The sequence below is a fragment of the Saccostrea cucullata genome, unplaced genomic scaffold (genome assembly GCF_032062105.1).
Source record: "Saccostrea cucullata isolate Sc308-1 unplaced genomic scaffold, CSIRO_AGI_Scuc_v1 ctg175, whole genome shotgun sequence".
Classification (NCBI taxonomy): domain Eukaryota; kingdom Metazoa; phylum Mollusca; class Bivalvia; order Ostreida; family Ostreidae; genus Saccostrea; species Saccostrea cuccullata.
The window spans coordinates 488197-502990 of record NW_026934326.1 but is presented as its reverse complement, the minus strand read 5'-3'; the positions used below and the strand labels follow the sequence as shown (position 1 = coordinate 502990).

The 14794-nt window shown below is 32.1% G+C and overlaps 1 long non-coding RNA gene across 1 annotated transcript; it reads right to left on the bottom strand.

Annotated features, from left to right (window-relative positions):
* Positions 1–4: 4 nt before the first annotated feature.
* Positions 5–7310, bottom strand: LOC134240531 (uncharacterized). The gene is made up of 3 exons (XR_009986463.1): positions 6977–7310; positions 433–618; positions 5–80 (listed from the first exon to the last, which is right to left on the bottom strand). It is a non-coding gene; the product is annotated as an uncharacterized LOC134240531 (long non-coding RNA).
* Positions 7311–14794: the final 7484 nt, after the last annotated feature.

Here is a 14794-nt window from a genome sequence, read left to right as displayed (position 1 = left end):
CAATGTTATTATCAGTTTTCTTCAAATGATATGAATAACATCATATTCCGATACTTTTTAACAGACGTGTTCTGCTGTCCCTGCAATAGAAATACATGGACCAAGAAAGTTTTACAACAGTCTATTTGTACAATGTTAATATGGTAATGGCACTAACACATGTCATGCAGGAAAATTATGCTTATTACCTCTAAATAATCTATAAATGTCAAACACAAGAAAAGATATTAGATCAGATTTTTGTCCATCTTTCTCATTCAATAGAAGCAGACGACATTTTCTGCACGCGGGGGACTCTACGTCACAAGAGACGCCGGTCACTAGGGGGTGCTCTAGATGACAAATCGGAACCACTCGGATTTGTGTCATAATAAGCACCTATATTAGTTATGCTCTTCAATAATGAATATTAAGATAATGAGATCAACTTACCAGTTTACGAATGAAAGTCACAGCAAAATGATAAATCAATGAAATTTGATGGTTTCCGCACTGAGCGATCGTCTCGCAGGACTTTTGTTTCTTGTCAGTTGAGCGTCAGTAGTGGCGGCGTGATCGATCGATTCTCCTCATTTTCTCTCGATCAATACAGAGGCATTCCGCATCCTTCACGGCCGACTACAAAAAAAACACATCAAACTGAAGAATTAAAAATCATTACATGCAATCACTGAAAAATACAGCTTACTTCGTAAACGAATTAGATGACAAAAGCGCGCATTAACGTCCGCACATAATGTGTATTCCTACGCCGAGACTGAGGCGGTGGAATTGATGTCAGACCAAAACCCACAAAACCACGCGGTTATTAAAGGAGACTGCTCGCGAGGTGCCTCACGATCTCCCACTTACAGTAGAATCGTCTATTATCACTGTCCTAAGGTGTGATAATCTGCTCCAATATCCGTTACAACGGAAATCACCAGAATCCCTGCCTCCTTTTGAGAAAATAATTGAATTTTTTGGTAACTCATTGTGAATTAAACCTTATGGGCTATATCTAATTGTATATTCAGTTTTACCAATACCGAAACCAAGCTTTTTATCATTAAACATTATTTCATTTCAGGTACTGTATACAATTAAATAAATATTGTCTGTGTGTATCAGGACCTCCATAACTTTTCTACCTTTCACACATCCACTTCTTCATATTGCAACTAAGATTTTTGTAAAACAAGGATTAACCTGACAACTGTAGTAAAGATGGTGTTTTAGAAGTCAAGTCACGAAGTGCAAAACTAGGTAGTAATGAAAGATATAGATAACGAACAGTATTCAAGCAAAAAAGACCAAAAATTAATACAAAATTAGAGCAGAGCAAACACGGACCTCTCAAACATCAGAAGTGGGATCAGGTGTCATGGAGGAGTGAGCAGTTAAACCTTTAAAATATCGTTTTAAAATGAACCATCCCAAAATTTCAATCAAATAACTTCCAATAACTTTTAAATTTTCCAGTCAATGAAAATGAGTTCGACCTACTCGACCTTTTCATGATTTCTAATTTCATAAAAATCCTAAAAGGATATATCAGTTGCCCTTCGAACATTATTTTTCCTCCGTACAAAAAACTCTATATAATGTAAAGAGAAACTTCACACATACTTTCCTAAAACATATTCAAGAGTTGGTGTAAATCAGATGTGGATCATCAAAAACTCCAAAAAAAATTTTAGAAATAAAAAAAAATTAATTTTTCCAAATGCATTAACATCAAAACGTTTCTAATCTTTATGTAACTGATCCATGTGATAAATAAATAACTATAATAAATAGTAATAATGATTATACATATATGTATAAGAATAAATTACTTTGTTTAAAAATACTTTGATTTTACATAGAAGTACGATAAAAATCCTGGACTTTCTCATTGACAACATTTATAGTTTTTGGAAACAAAGGAATTCCAATGGGCACTAATTGTGTTTCTTGATTAACCCATTATCATTTCAAAAGTTGCAATATTGAAACTTTTCCATTCCTGTTGTATATATTTTTATTTGCATTTTACAATTTTCCATTTGTATTAATATAACTTTCCATTTGTATTCTGCTAATTTCAAATAACTTTTAGTTTGTTTTGTATACTTTTCTAACTGAGTTGTACAATTTTTCATTTGTTTTGTTTAATGTTAATTTATATGTATATTTTTCCATTTGTAATGTACACTTTATCTTTTGTAGTGCATACATGAAGGATATGGAGATAACGAACAGTATTCAATATCAAAGTCCATAAAACAATACAAAATAGGAGCAGAGCATACACGGACCTCTGAAACATCAGAGGTGGGATCAGGTGCCATGGAGGAGTGAGCATCCCCTGCTGATACATGTAACTTTTCATTTATTTTATGTATATTTTTAATTGTGTTGCATAAGTTTCATTTTTATATTGTAAAATTTGCCATGTTTTCTGAAATTACACAAAACTAATTTTAAAAAAGAATATATATATATATATATATATATATATATATATATATATATATATATATATATATATATATATATATATATATATATATATATATATATATAAGTGATCAATGGATTGGCTTGTGTGATAATTTGCATAAACATTTATGTATATATATATATATATATATATATATATATATATATATATATATATATATATATATATATATATATATATATATTTTTTTTTTTTTTAAATGAAACGTTATAAAATATTATTAAATCTTATATAAAATCAGATAAAAATGTGCAATACAAATGGAAAATTATACAGTACAAATAGAAAATTCAACTATACAAATAAAATTAAGAAAACAAATCGCAGTGTGTTGAATGCAAATGGAAAGTAAAATAATACGACTGAAATATTCATAGTCTATGGTGACAAACTGCTGAAATATTTAAAGATTTGTATATTGTATAAAAATTCATTTGACTTGCATAAATTCCATTTATATTGTATAAATTGTAATTTTTATTGTGTGATTTTTAATTCATTTTGAATTCCGTAATTTTTAATTTGTATTATACATGTACAAGTTTTAATTCTATGTTGTATATTTCTTATTTTTTATTGTGAAATTTTCCAATTGTATAATTTTTTTTTTCATTTGTAGTGTACAACTTTTCATTTCATTTGTATACTTTATTATTTGTACTGAATAATGCATTTGTATTGTATAATTTTACATTTGTATTGTAAAAATAAAAAAAAGTTAATAAAAAATAAAGAATACAATATCGTTCATACAATAAAAATACAAAATTTAGAAAGAAAAAAAAATAACTCGCATATAATGATATATAACAAATGGAAAATGATACAATACAGTTAAAAAATGTACAATTCAAATAGAAGACTATTGAATACAAATGGAATATTATTGAAAAAAAAAACACAATTCAATGAAACATATGGAGATAACGAACAGTATTCATTATTAAAGTCCATAAAACATTACAAAATAAGAGCAGGGCAAACACGGATCTCCAAAACATCAGAGGTGGGGTCACGTTCCATGAAAGAGTGAGCATCCTCTGCTGACCGGTCACACCCGCCGTGTGCTCCTTGTCATGATCGGGAAATAACGGGAAAATACGTCGTCAATTCAATATATAAAAAATTGACTAACAATAAGTATGAAAAACATAAGTCAGCGTTGACTTAATGATAAATTGTGCTAACTTTGCTAACAAAGTCATTGCATCGACCATAGAACTTACGAAATGATGACTTTAAACGAGACTGCTAATATTCTTTTTTCAAATATACATCGACCTTTGCTTCAAAACTTTTTGCTGCTGGACACGTTATTACAGGTAACGTAAATATAGTTAATAATGAGGACCTTAGATCATTTATTTTAAAAGGTTCTAAATATAGGGAACCCCGATCCTTCAACTGGCATCGGAAATCTATAAATATTATGGATTCTGTTGAAGATTACGCCAGATGATGGGCCAATTTGAAAAATAAGACGTTGACACTTCCTCAGAAAGGATTATATTTATCAGATCCATGTTAAAATCGCATGTTTAAAGATCGAGGGGCAATATGAAAACCATCTATCCTTCTGTATTCCATAATTCAGAAGTGAGAACAATAATTAGATAGATTTCATGATCAGCAGGTTATGGTCTCTGCTGACAAAGCAGGTAACAACAATGTCTTCGTTTGTAAGACTCATTATATAAATTATATTTTCGAAGAACTTAGATTTTATTCTACAAGTGGTAATCCAACTTGTACTCATAGTTCCCTTTCGAAGGAGGAAATTCTTCAAAATCATATGTCAGTTTTGAATAGTTTTAATATCCCAAAGAACCAAAATGATTTTGAACTACCACATATATATATTGGATTCCGAAAATTCGTAAGAATCCTTACAAAGATACATTGCAGGCTGCAGTAAATGTTTAACCAAGCCTCTTTCTTTACTCCTCACTAAGATATTGACAGTAGAAATGAAGAAAAAACCTCAAGAGAACTGTACAACAATATATTCAAGAAGTGGTGTGAATCAGGTGTGGATACTCAAAAATTCTAAGGAACTTTTGGACAATTATAAATTACAAGATTTTACCAAAAATCAACAGCTTAAAACTTACCACTTTTCAACTTTATACACAACCATTCCCCACGATGAATTAAAGTCCAGGCTTTTTGATATCATTGATAGCTGCTTTTTCAATAAAAATGGAACTCGTAAATTTACTTACTTGGCCATTGTTCATTTGCAAAATTATTTTATCAAAACACATTTTGATACTCTGAAGTTGACATCAAAAAGATGCTTGAGTTTCTTATTGACAATATCTATATGGTTTTTGCAGACCAAATCTTGTCAATTAACGTATTGTCCATTAACAATGGTCACTTCCATTCCTATGCCGATACGTTGATGAAACAAGAAACAGTTTCGTTTAAAGTCATCATTTCGTATGTTCTATGGTCGATACAATGACCTTGTCAGCAAATACAATTTATCATTGGGTCAAATGCTGACTGACGTTTTTCATACTAATTGTTAGTCCATTATTTATGCACTGAATTGACGACGGATTTTTCCGTTATTTCCCGATCATGACAAGGAGCACACGGCGGGTGTTACCGGTCAACAGGGGATGATCACTCTTAATAGCACTTGATTCAATCTCTTAGGTTTTTGAGGTTCGGGTTTGCTATGCTATTTTGTATTGTTTTATGGACTTTGATATTGAATACTGTTCGTTATCTATATCCTTCATTTCATCAACTTGTGATCATATAATACAAATGGAAAAGATCAAATACTGCAATGTTTGAGATACATATTTTATTTTTCTATAAAGCAAAATAAGCAGAGTATATTTCAACTAGAAATTCCGATTTATATCAACGAACTATTTTAATAAACAATAATAAGTTCCCTTCATATGTAAACTCGATATATCCAAGTGAACTAAAACTAAAAGATTCAACGGAGTTTGCCATATCTGTTTCATATTTAGATGTTGAATCACCATAGAGCCAAATTGTATAACAAACGAAACAGTCTTTTTCATTGTCTATTTTCATTATTTATTTAGTTATATTCCGTCACCATTTGCATATGTTGATTATGTCTTCTAACGTATTCGGTACTTAATCTATGGTCTTATAATGACATTGTGAACAAATATTACCTATCATTTGGTCATATTTTGGCTATTTTGACAAATTTGTATTCTTAACTAACTTGTCAATAGTCTGCATCAATTTTACAAAGTTCTTACGAAGAACATGTCATTGTGTATCAAGGTAATTCATTATGCAGGTAATAATTGCATCCAAGAGGTTGACAACAAAAATGTTAAAGGCTTACATTTATCATTAGGTTTGGCTATCACATTGTCATCAAGGCCTTTCTGTAAGTAAACATCTTAATATGAAACAGACGTATCATAACCTCTAGTGTATTTAATTTCTAGTTCAAGGGATGTATCAAATCAACGTAGTAATGAATCTGAATGTTGTTCATTGATAAAATGTCATCGATTGATTTAAATGTGGAATTGAAGTGTTTTTATCTTCTTGTATAGGAGTGTTTGAATACTGCTTCATGTGAATACAAAAACGGGTATGTAAATAACGAAGCAAAATTAGTACCCATGTCAACTCCAATTCTCAGACTGTTGTAAGACTGGTTTCCAAAAGCTATTTAGATGTTGCCAATGAGAAAATGAATAATTTTCATACATTTCTATTCCACGAAATCAAATCCCAACGAACCAATTTTTTTGCCTCAAACCACGAAAATTTAACCCCACGAAAATATGTCATTTTACAGTATTTGACATGAACATTTTTTTTTATGAAAATCACATAAAATACGGGGAAAGTGTAAAAGTGGTTAACTTCCATAAAAATGATGTGCCCGATAATTAGTTATCCCCATGCAACGGAGGTGTTATACCGATAGTAATGCAAGCATGTATGTGTGGTTGTGCATGGTTGAGCTATGTCCTGTGTGGAACGGAAGTGATGTAATTTACATTGAAATCACTTTGCTATGCCCCCCCCTTTTTATTTTTGGTTCACATTCAACACAGTTGCTGTCAAGTCCCCGTAAAGTGACAGCAAAGAAAGGGTTATAATGTGTCTTCTGTAAATGATCCGTTTTATTATCATCTGAACTTCCTCAATAACTAAGATAGTAACAATTTATAATCAATACATCTGCAGCCAAACTTATAGATGGCATATATAAAACTAGTTTTATGAAAGAATCATGCCCTGGGTATTGGATCATTCGGATAAGCTGCGATGAGGATATAGTACAAAACCATTGTATTCTATAAGGTACAAATACATGGATCCATAGCAATTCATTGTCTTATTCACTGATTCGTGCAATTGAGGATGGATACGAAATGCTTATTGCCAAAATATATAGACACCTAAAATCTTGATGTTAAGTACAATTTTCCTTAAAAAAATTACACGTTTAAAGAATTTTTTTTTACTTACCTAGATTAACAACCAATAAAATGATTCGCAGACTGCAGATGTAGCTTCTAGGAATCTGGAATCAAACTCTCTATGTTTTGGTTGTGACAAACCAAAAACACTAGAAATTATTGCATAAGAGACTGAATCCTGATTAGGTGAAAAACAGCGACACTAAGAAATCCGCAAAACTGCGACACTACGCAGCAGTCAAGTCCATAAAAATTAGCTGCTCATTTTCTGCAAGGTGTCACATAAGTCGTTACATAAAAGTGCTAGTTCTGCTGGAACTGGAGATCACAGCAGCCAATGACGATCGATGATGACCCAGTTACGTCATCAGGCCTTAATCAGAAGGTGAACACGACTGAGGTGATAAGACATTTAAGAGTTATTCGAGTTAGGAGGGTATCAGCTGACCCGCCCCAGTTTACAAGATGCTCGTGTTGATGTATATATTTGGTCGATGGCCTAGTTAGGGAGGCTGACAATGGGAATCGATATCGAGAAATGAAATTAATTTACAGACCGTCACAATGTTTATATTAACACTCTAAATCCCCTCCAGTATAAAATCAGTGTACAATCTTCTACATAGAGAATTGCTATAAGGCAAACCAATAGAAAGCAAATGTCAATCTAATTAAATTAGTATAGATTGTTTATTTAAAGTGTCATTCAACGCTACATTATATATTTAAATCATTTTCTGAACCATACCGATTTCGAATTGTAAAAATTATAAGTGAGCCTTGTATAGATTCTATCATTAATAAATATATATATATAATTTAGCAAGGAGAATATGCACCATCGTAAATAAGGAAACAACCAAAATACAAAGACTACAAGAACTGAAAGAGTATCTACGGAAACAAAGTTATCCCGAAAAAATTATTGATAATGCTATTAAAAAAGCCATGGATTTAGACAGAGGGGACCTCCTCAACCCTGTGCAACAAACCAAGACGGATTCCAGGATCTTGCCTTTAGTAAAATAATCCCCAGAATACAAACGTTGCACCGATTGTTTACCAACTCGACGACGTTTTGAAAACCGACGAAACTATGTCTAAAATATTTAAAAATCGGAAATTCATAAACAGTAGGAGGCAGCCGAAGAACCTCAGACGAATTCTCACAAAGTCCTCTTTTAAAGAAACGACAGAATTTCATGTGACCAAGTGCCAGGATCCGCGTTGTGGTACCTGACCATACATACGACAAGGACAAAGTTTCAACTTTAACGAGAAACAGTTTACTGTAACATGTCATGTCAAACTAGAAATGTTATATACGTTATAACATGTTCCGGTTGCGGGGAACTATATATCGGCGAGACGGGAAGTACCTTACGGGAAAGGATCAGAGTACACAAACAACAAATAAACGTACCGCAATATCGCAAAAAAGTCAGTGAACACTTAGACGTGTGCGGAAATAGAACTTTTACTGTCTTTCCATTTTATAAACTGCACAACTCTAACACAATCGAAAGACGTGATAAAGAAAGACATTTTATAAGGACTTTCAAACCTAAATTAAATAGTTTAATGTAAAAGAATTGTTTCTTTACATGTAAATTATGTTAACGTTAAGTTATTATGACGTCACAATAGAGTATTGTAAAACATCATGAAGAAGAAATGAAAGCGCTTATGTTTTACTCGTTCTCTGTGTTTTTATTTATTATACCCCCCGCTTGAAAAGCGGGAGGGTATATAGTAATCGTTAATTCCGTCCGTCTGTACGTCTGTCCGTCCGTCTGTCTGTCCGTCCATCTGTTACGCTTTGGGGTACCTATCTCTTATCCGCAACTCCTCTCATACCACTGAATGAAATTTGATGAAACTTTCACAGAATCTTTATTACATATTGCCATAGTGCACCTGCTATTTTACTTTTAGATCCGACACATATTTTGGGTTTCCCGGCCACAGCAAAACATGGACATTGCCATTATACATGTTACTATATGGAGGCTGATAAGTGAGCTCATTGCTCACAGTACCTCTAGTTTAGAATAATTTTCATATACTAGTATATATATATATATATATATATATATATATATATATATATATATATATATATATATATATATAAATACATGGTTACTGTCTTGAAATATAAGCTATATTTGGGCGAATTAAGAAAACGTAAGGGCGAGTTGCCGACCCTCTTACGTTTTCGACAAATATCGCTTATATTTCAAGACAGTTATCATGTATTTTGTTTATCCTGCAACAAAATTTTACATTTGAACGTCCAAAACAAGCTATTTCCGACAGATTTAGGCACATCTCTGCAATTGAAACTATGACGCCATGGCGTAAACATTGCAGTATACGTGACGTCACGATGCTTTTGGAATGTCGGAATACATGCACGAGGCTTTATTAGGGCAGTGACCGGATAAAGCTTTGGTTTATTAGGTTACCTTTATTAGGTCAATGCAAGGGGTAGTTGCAGGATAAATATATATATATATATATATATATATATATATATATATATATATATATACCTAAAGAGAATACTTTGTTCTTCCAAAACGACCATACTTATACAGTCTCTAAGTGTAAGAACCCTCGATGCGGTACATGTGAATACATTACAGAAGGGACCAGCTATAATTTCAATGAGAGTGAATTTAGAGATAAAAAAACATGTCATGCGATACAAATAATGTCATATACGCCATCACATGTCCTGGATGCAAGGAATATTAATTATATTGATGAAAGCGGCGACACTCTCCGTGCCCGTGTACGTGTACATAAGCAACACATTAGTACACCCGAATACAGACAAATTCAATTAAGTTCGCACCTGGAGGCGTGTGGTAAAAAACAATTCAGAATTTTCCCTTTCTATAAACTCAGTTGTGCCACTGATATCCAGAGACGGGAAAAAGAAAAACATTTTATTAGTATTTTTCAAAAACTTAATAGTGTTTTATAAATTACTTGTGATTTCCCCGTACTTTTGTCATATTGTATCTATGACGTCATAATAAACATTTAACGTTCCGCTTAACATGACGTCATAATCACTGTTAATGATACTATTATAAGCTTCTGAAGATTGAAAATGAAAGCATTTTTGTGTTTTCTTTTTACCATTTTTTAATATATATATATATATATATATATATATATATATATATATATATATATATATATATATATATATATATATATATATATATATATATATATCAAGTCATGATCTGGAAATAGACATTCTTATTGAAGGAAATCAAGAAAGATTTCGAGAACTATAGAAATTTGTACTTTTTGTCTAAAAATAAATTTGTTCAGTAAATAAATTCGCTTTATTATACCCCCCTTGAAAAGCGGGAGGGTATATAGTAATCGTTAATTCCGTCCGTCTGTACTTTTCCGTCCGTCTGTTACGCTTTGGGGTACCCATTCTTATCCGCAACTCCTCTCATACCACTGATGAAATTTGATGAAACTTTCACAGTTTTATTACATATTGCCATTGTGCACCTCCTATTTTACTTTTTGATCTGACATATATTTTGGATTTTCCAGAGCAAAACATGGACACTGCCATTTTATTCATATGGGAGGCGGGGGGTATCATTTAGTGAGCTCATCGCTCACAGTACCTCTAGTCTAGTATTGTGAAATACACAATGATATTAGAAAAAAGTAAATATCACATAAATTAAACAATAAATACAATGTTTCTCTGTTCAGTTTGAAGAAAATATTTTATCAAATACCTTAGCAAAAATTTAAAAAATACGAAAGAAATTTTTAAGGAAGTCTTTAAAAAAGTTTTAACATAATAGACAAACAAAGATACATCGCGGGTTCCAGTAAATGTTCAACCAAGCCTCTTTCTTTACTCCTCACTAAGATATTGACAGTAGTGAAGAGTTCAAGAGCACTGTGCAACAATATATTCAAAAAATGGTGAATACTCAAAAATTCCAAAGCACTTTTGACAATTTGAAATCACACGACTTTACCAAAATCAACAGCTTAAAAACTTACGACTTTTAAACTTTATGCACAACCATTACCCACGATGAATTAAAGTTCGGGCTTTTTGATATCATTGACATCTGCTTTTCCAATAAAAATGGAACTCATAAATATACTTACCTGGTCATTGGTCATTTTCAAAATTATTAACACATTCTGATTGCACACACAAGTACTCTGAAGATGACATCAAAAAAGTGCTTGAGCTTCTGATCGGCAATATCTGTGTGGTTTTTGGAGACCAATTCTTCCAAATATCTATTGGAATTCCCATGGTTAACAAATGTGCTTCGTTATTAGCAGACCTATTTTTGTATTCATATGAAGCAGAATTTGTGCAGTCTTATGCGTGAAAAGGAGAAAACTCTTGCTGTGGCTTTCAACTCGACATTTAGATATATCTACGACGTATTATCAATTAACAATGGTAATTTCCATTCCTATATTGATACGATATATCCTGGAGAGCTTGAGATAAAAGATGCCACAGAGTGTGACACATGTGTTTCATACTTGGATATTTTACTTGAAAAAGACGTTAATGGTAATCTAACAACCAAGCTATATGATAAACGTGATGACTTTAACTTTTCTATCGTCAACTTTCCTTACTTATGTAGCAATATACTAGTACCTTCATTACCTGTATACGGAGTATATATATCTCAGTTGATTCGATACGCAAGAGCATGCTCTACGTATGAACAATTTCTAAAACGCGGTAAATTATTGACAAGCAAGTTGATGATACAAGAATATCAACAGTCTCGTTTAAAGTCATCATTTGGTAAGTTTTATGGTCGATACAATTCCATACATATCCCTCTTACAGTAATTGAAATGATAAGATTTTTTCACGTATTATGCTTACTTTTAATAAATATAATAAATCTAAATGTGTAGATAAATGTGACTGAAAATAAATTGTACTTTTGGATTGGCTTTTAATATTTTATTAATAAATTGATTGATTGATTAAATAGTAGGTATGTCTCAAAACTGTATTCATTATACTTGGCTGTGTATTCACTATTGTATTTAGCGCCTTGCATGCAGTGTTTCTTGTCATGGTCGGGAAGTACGGAGACACATAAATAATTCAGAGTGTACATTAACAGTTAGTATGAAAAAAAAGACAGTCAGCATTTGAACCAATGACAGATTGCATTTGAAAAAAAATCAATGTATCAACGAAAGAACTTGCGAAAGATGACTTTAAACGGGACTATTGATATTCTTTTTTCATTAACTTTTTTTGTCAATAGCTGCCTTGCTTTAGAAATCATTCATGAATACCTAGAATCTTCTCCTGCATGTTCATTTAGCTGAGAAACATAAACCTCACATGGAGCTGATAAGGGTGTATTGCTACATAAATAAGGGAAATTGACGATAAAGAATTTAAAGTCAACACATTTCCAAATGTTAAAAACAAAGTTGCAAAACCTGTCGAATTTGATAACAAATTTTACAACAGTCTTATTGCACATTTTTTATATACCTAGACTACTGAAAATTTGACTTGTAAATCTTTGAACGTTGTCTATGGAATTGAATGTACATTATGCAGACTAGTTAATACGGTGGAACCTAATGGTTAATAACAAAAGAAAAAAAAATTCTGCTCATAGAGTATAATGGGGGCCATCAACATTTTTGTAATCATTTTACGTAAATTTATTACACACTTAGTAATAAATACAGGTTTTTTGCATATGCGATATGGCTGACGTCACAATAGCCGTATCAACCCTGCAGGGCTGATATGGATTTGCGGGGCTGATATCCGTATCAGCCCTGAAAATCCATATCAGCCCTGCTGGGCTTATACGGCTATTGTGACGTCAATATCACACCCTTAGTAAATTAAACCACAATAACAGTACTTGTGATCATACACAATTTTGGTGGGTTCATATTCTCTTAATTTTAACTTTTTGAAAATAAGGTTAATCTTAAATTACAAATACATGTAATGCTATAGAATATTTTCAAATTACGGATCAAGTGCATTGAAATAGAAGTAGTAACAAACCCAAATCGTATGAGACATTAGAATATGTACATGTATGTAAGAAGTCCATGCATGATTATTTACTTATTTTCTTCTCAACTTATTGTGTACTGTATTTTATTACTAAATATGTAATAAACATAATACAACATACCCTTTTCCACATCACATCCCCTGGCTGATATTGGTGTCTCGGGCTGATACAGGATGTGATATGGAAAAGGGTATGTATTATTCTCTATGTATTTCATGTGAAAAAATCCGGGAAAAAAGAACAAAAACAAAATAAACAAAACTTAGAATTGACATTTTATTAAAAATTATACTCATTATCTTATATAATGCATTAGAATATTTATATTAAACCCACCTTAATTTAGAGTTCACTTTTCAAGGAAATTCTTCAAAATAACATTTAAGTGTTTATATTTTGCAATATACTAAAGTCCCTATCTTTACTGGAATCGTAAACTTCATATAAAATCCTTTCAAACAAAAATACAAAGATGCTGGGACCAGTAAATATTCTACCAACCCCTTACAAAAATTCTTAACTGATGTAAAGTAGAAACTTCAGACTAATGCATATTCTAGAAGTGGTGTTACTCAGACGTTGGTCCTCAGCAACTTTAAAATAGCATTTTTTCCAAAGTCTCTTGTGTCGAAACTTACCGTTTCTACAAAAATTCTGCAATATAAAATAAAATAATTGGAATTCCTATGCGTCCCGTGATTAGCAGACCTATTTTTGTATTCACATGAAGCAGAGTTTGTGCAAAATCTTATGCGTGAAAAGAAGAAAACGCTTGCTTTGGCCTTCAACTCGACATTTAGATATATCGAGGACGTATTGTCAATTAACAATTGTTATTTCCATTCTTATGTTAACACGATATATTCTGGTGAGCTTGAATTAAAAGATACCACAGCAGTCTCGTTTAAAGTCATCATTTCGTAAGTTCTACGGTCGATACAATGACCTTGTCAGCAAATACAATTTATCATTGAGTAAAATGCTGACTGACGTTTTTCATACTAATTGTTAGTCCATTATTTATACACTGAATTGACGACGGATTCTTCTGTTATTTCCCGATCATGACAAGGAGCACATGGCGGGTGTGACCAGTCAGCAGAGGATGCTCACTCCTCCATGGTACCTGATCCCACCTCTGATGTTTCGGAGGTCGCTCTGCTCAAAATTTGTATTGTTTTATGGACTTTGAGATTAAATGCTGTTCGTTGTCCAATTAAGTGCAGTCATCCCTTATTCTCAAAACACCATATTATTTGGCTATGTTGCAGCAAAAAAGGGGGAGTTGACAACCTTTCAATGAACATTTCAACTATTAAAAGTTTCGTTTGAGAAATAAGGTTGGCATATGGTTAGAAATATAATGTTTGAAAATGATATTTATGTCTTTGTCAATATAAATATCCTCTATATATCTGCTTCTTTAACAGGAAAGAAAACAAATTAAATTCGGTACATTACGGTCATCCCACTTCACTGGTAAAATTTAGATTATGGTCATCTTAATGGTTTGTTACGGTCATCATTCTCAAAAACTTTTAGGTCGTATTACAGCTTTATTTCCTTAAGTTCAAGTAAGTTTTAATAATCAACAGCAAGTTTTCATTGGCTTACATTCAATTTTCAGCGGAGTTTACACAGATGTGCTAACAAATGTTTTAAAACTTGAATGAAAAATTTCAACCGATCGGTTCAGCCGACATGTTTTGATGACCGTATAATATATATTACGGTCACCCGCTTTCCTACAGTGGTCTGCTGACTTGTTTAGC